Raw genomic sequence first — 5186 nt, 5'->3', positions numbered from 1 at the left:
CCACACTCAGAATTTAATATTCATTGGATTCACAGATATGTGGAAGCAGGAAAAGTATGAGTCCTATATGTTCTTAGTAGTTAATAAATAGCTGGTGCCTGTCAATGTCGAGCATTGACAAAGAGTGTGAAAGCAAAACAGAATTATTATATTTTTCTTCTTCTCCTAAAGGAAACTTCCAACAGCATTAGTAGTTAAGTGACTGAGAGACACACACCTGTGTGCCAATTGATTTATCATTCTAGCTACCTTGTGATGTTATCTCCTTGTTATACAGATTCTTCTCAACTGTTTTTGTTCTTATACATTTATTTTGCAGCTGCTAAGACTTATTTGCCATAGAATCTCAAATTTTCTATCCTGTAATTTTAAGTTATCAATTTACTAGATATATATTTAAATTTAAGTTTTCATTATTAAAATATATTATTTGTCTTAATGCTTATCAATATGTGATACAATGTGTGTGTAGGCTTGTGAAATTTATTTTTTTTATTTTCTGAATTCCCTGAATTTTTTGAGGGCTCTTCATTTTATATTTGTATTTGTTTCGTTTTTATACACAGGAACATCACTAAAAACAAAACAAAACAAAACAAAACAAAAACAAAACGAGATGATCTTGGCTCTTGAGTCAAAAATAATAGAATCACTAAAAGATGGATCCATAGGACTAGTATGTTCCAGATTAATCATGCAGGTTATATAGTGTTTGATGAGAAGTTATGATTTATAAGTGTACTTAGGTCTTGCTTTTATTGTGATCAGAGTCCAATAAAGACTATTAATTTACATAAGCCTGTCTTCCAGTAAGATATTAGAGATATTTCTGTTAATTCAGCTAATTTAAGTTCGAACTCTTTTTGAGCTGTCCTCCTCTTTTACAGACTTCTAGTAACCCTTTCTTCAGACCTAATCACATTGACATTTGGACAAATGTAGATTGTTTTTAATTAATGTGTCTTTTAGGCAATTTGTCATGTGGATTGATTAGTTATTTTTGTTTGTTTATTTGTTGTTTAGTCTCAGCAAGTTAATTTGGTCTTTGGAATTATTATACCTGATCATTAATTTGACAATTTAAAAAAAAAAACTATATTTATTTTTTGTGTATGAGTGGTTTTTTTCTTTATGTATCTGTGAGTCAAGTGCATGCAATGCCCTTGGAGGACAGAAGAAGGTGCTGGAGTCTCTGAAACCAATGTTACAGATAAGAGCACTGACTGCTCTTCCAGAAGTTCTGAGTTCAATTCCCAGCAACTACGTGGTGGCTCACAACCAGCTGTAATGGGCTCCGATGCCCTCTTCTGGCATATTTGAGGACAGCTACAGTGTACTTATATACATAAAATAAATAATTCTTTTAAAAAAGAGAAATAGAACACTGGTAGGTCCTCCGCAAGAGCAGCAAGTGCTCTTAACCACTGAGCCACCTCTCCAGCCTATGGATCAATTTTTCTTAACTGAAAATGTTTTGAAAATTGAGATCCTATGTCTTCTTGCACCAAAATTCTTTAAATTCCTGTATCTCTACAATTTCAAAATTATTTAATAGTCATATTATTTCAGAAGACAAACCCTCAATTGAGAATGCTGATTAAGGAGTTTCTGCTCAGAAGACAAAGGAAGGCAGTGTTTTGAAGACTCAGTCATTCAAAGATATCAAAATGCCTACAACAGTGATCCAAGGGGGCAAGGATTCATATATAGCTGACAGAAGAACTTGACAGAGTCATGCATGTGTTACTGATTTTGTAGGCATAAAAGAATGAAGGGAATGTAGAGTTTCCTAGCATGGAGTGTTGCTGAGGCTAAGCAATGTGTAAAAGGGTAGAGGTACCTGTAAGGAGGCTACTCCTTGAACTTGTGAGGGTAAAATTTATGTAGCAGTGGAGATCCTAGGATGTTGAGGGCCCACCTTAACTAAGCATGACACCATCTAGTAAGCTTGGGATACAACTGAATACAAAGTAGACAGTGATCTGAACACTAGTTTTCATTGTTCTACTTCTGGACAGGGATTGTAATTAATCAGCTGCCTCAAGCTTTTGCCTTCTTATTTCTTCACCATGAATAAGTAGTCTCTCAAACTGTGAGACAACATAATTCTTTCTTACCTTAAGAAGCTCTTACCAGATATTTTGTCACAGCAATAAGTAACTAACACATAGTTTACCAAATTTAATGAAAAACCCAATTATAATATGTGTAACCACCTTTCTAATGATTGTTGCCATGCTTTCTGTGTTCTATTTCTGTTTGAGTCTGCTTTTTCAATTGAGTTCATATGTAGTTAAGTTGATAGCCAAAATTAGCTTTTACATATATTACCAAGGAGTGGGATATCTGGATCATATTATTGTCCTATGTTTATTTTTCTTAGGAAAGTTATCTTTTTTAGAGTTGTCATCTTAATTTATATTTAAAGATTCCTTTTTGTATTTTTTTCTTTTTTCTTTATTTATTCACTTTATATCATGATCACAGCCCTTCCCAGTCCCATCCTCACATACCCTGTCCTCATAGCCCCTTCCTCTTTTCCTCAAGGAATGGGAAGCTGGTGGGTACCAACCTGCCCTGGCACATCAAGTCGTAGCAAGATTAAGTGCATCCTCTCCCACTCAGGGTAGACAAGGAAGCCCAACTAGAGGAAAGAGATTCAAAGGCAGACAACAAAGTCAGAGACAGCCCCCACTACAACTATCAGGGGCCCACATACTGAGGAAGCTGCACATCTGCTACAAATGTGTAGGGGGCCTTGTGGAGCCCACATAAGCCCTTTGGTTGGTGGTTTTGTCTCTTTGAACTCCTTGACCAAGGAGTTAGTTGAATGTAGGCCTTGTGGTGTCCTTGACCTGTCTAGTTCACTCAAATCTATCCAGCACTCTTCCACAAGACTCCCTGAACTCTGCCTGATATTTGGCTATGGGTCTCTGCATATTTCCATCAGTTGCTGGTTGATGCCTCTCAGAACACAGTTATGCTAGGCTCCTGTCTACAAGCATAACAGAGTACCATTAATAGTATTAGGGATTATCTCTCTCCATTGGAGTGGGTCTCAAATTGGGCCTTTGGCTCAGTGTTTGCTCCATCTTTCTCCCTGCACATCTTGTAGGAAGGAAAAATTTTGGGTCCAAGGTTTTATGAATGGGTTGTTGTCCCCTTTCCTCCCCTGAAAGTCCTGCCTGTCTACAGGAGGTAGCCACTTCAATCTCCATATTCCCAGCTGCTAGGACTCTCAGCTATGTTCATCCCCATAGATATCCCAGAGTTTCTTCTGTCCTAGGTCTGTGACTTATCCCAAAGATGCCCCCCACAACGAGTTTGGTTCTTTCTTCCAACTCTTCCTCTCTTTTCCTGTCACCTATGCCCCACCTTTGTTCCCTCCCCAACCTTTCTCCCATCAAGTTCCCTTCTACCTCCAGTATGCATTTTATATCTCCTTTGAGTGAGATTTAAGCATTTTCCATTGGATACTCCTTGTTACTTGGGTTCTTTGGGTACCATGGTTATCTTGTACTTTATGGCTAATGATCACTTATAAGTGAGTATATACCATGTGCGTCTGTCTGGGTCTGTGTTATCTCACTCAGGATGATATTCTCCAGATCCATCCATTTCCCTAAGAATTTCATAAATTCATTATTTTTAATAGCTGAGTAGTACTCCATTGTGTAGATGTACCACAATTTCTGTATCCACTCCTCTATTGAGGGACATCTGGGTTGTTTCCAGTTTCTGGCTATTATAAATAAGGCTGCTGTGAACATGGTGGAGCATGTGTCCTTAGTACATGTTGGAGCATCTTTTGGGGATATGCCTGAGAGTGGTACATCTAGGTCCTCTGGTAGTACTATGTCCAATTTCTGGAGGAACCGCCAAACTGATTTCCAGAGTGGTTGTACCAGCTTCCAATCCCACCAACAATGGAAGAGTGTTCCTCTTTCTTCACATCCTCTCCAGATGTGCTGTTACTTCAGTTTTTTTTTGTTTTTGTTTTTGTTTTTGTTTTTGTTTTTTAGATATGGAACGCTTCATGAATTTGCGTGTCATCCTTGCGCAGGGGCCATACTAATCTTCTCTGTATTGTTCCAATTTTAGTATATGTGCTGCTGAAGCGAGCATGTTACTTCAGTTTTTGATCTCACCCATTCTGACAGGTGTAAGATGGAATCTCAGAGATGCTTTGATTTGCATTTCCCTGATCACTAAGGACATTGAAGATTTCTTTAACTACTTCTTGACCATTAGAGATTTCTCTGTTGAGAATTTTCTGTTTGGTTTTGTAACTCACTTTAAAATTGGGTTATTTGGTTTGTTGGCATTTAATTTCTTGAGTTCTTAATATATTTTGGATATTAGTTCTCTGTCAGTTAAAAATTCTTTTAGCTTCACTTCCTTACCATCATTAATTTTTATAGTCACTAACATTTAATGTGTGTTGAGATGCAATTAGTGTATTTTTAATTTGAATTTAAAAATGGAAAAATACAGTATGCATTTACTCACATGTCCACTGAGCATTTGGTTTTCTTATTTTGTGCAGTGTGAGTTCAGATTATTTCCACGGGTCTACATTGGATTATTTACTTTTTGTAATTATGTTGTCTTTTTGAGTTATTTGGGTACTGTAGACATGAACCCTTTGTAAGATGATTAGCTGGCAAGCATTTTCTCCCATTCTTTACATTCTCTTCATTGTTCTTTTTGTTTCTTTTGCACTAAATAATCTTTTTGGTTTCATATTATTTAATTTCTCAATTTATCTTTCATTTCCTACAGTTTTAAATTCCTGAGAAATTAATAGTTATCTTAGCTAATATGTTGAAATATTTCCTATATGTTTTCTTCTAGTAGCTTCAGAGTTCCAAATCTTATATCAAAATATTTGATCACAGTTGAGTGAATCAAATACAACTATATGCAAATTGTCTAAATTCAGCCTTCTAGATTGATGTATCCAATTTTTTTCTTAGAAATATTTTTAAAGAGTGTATCTTTTCTTAAAGACATATAGATAGAATCTCATTTAATGAGAAAAGGTGGGTTAAAAATATACATGGATTTAATTAAGAGTCATTTTATTCTATCAGTTTGTCTGTGGTTGTGCTAATATAATGCTGTGTTTGTCCCTTGACTCTGAAACATTTTGGAAGACTCTTATTTTATGGACTATAATGTTACTT

General features: G+C 36.0%; 1 non-coding gene across 1 annotated transcript; it reads right to left on the bottom strand.

Annotated features, from left to right (window-relative positions):
• Nucleotides 1-4018: 4018 nt before the first annotated feature.
• LOC116095837 lies at nt 4019-4125 on the bottom strand. The gene has a single exon (XR_004120734.1). It is a non-coding gene; the product is annotated as a U6 spliceosomal RNA (small nuclear RNA).
• Between the last annotated feature and the right edge of the window lie 1061 nt (nt 4126-5186).

Source organism: Mastomys coucha, chromosome X (genome assembly GCF_008632895.1).
Source record: "Mastomys coucha isolate ucsf_1 chromosome X, UCSF_Mcou_1, whole genome shotgun sequence".
In the NCBI taxonomy this organism is placed as follows: domain Eukaryota; kingdom Metazoa; phylum Chordata; class Mammalia; order Rodentia; family Muridae; genus Mastomys; species Mastomys coucha.
The sequence above is the reverse complement of the archived record's forward strand: the minus strand, read 5'-3'. Positions and strand labels throughout refer to the sequence as shown.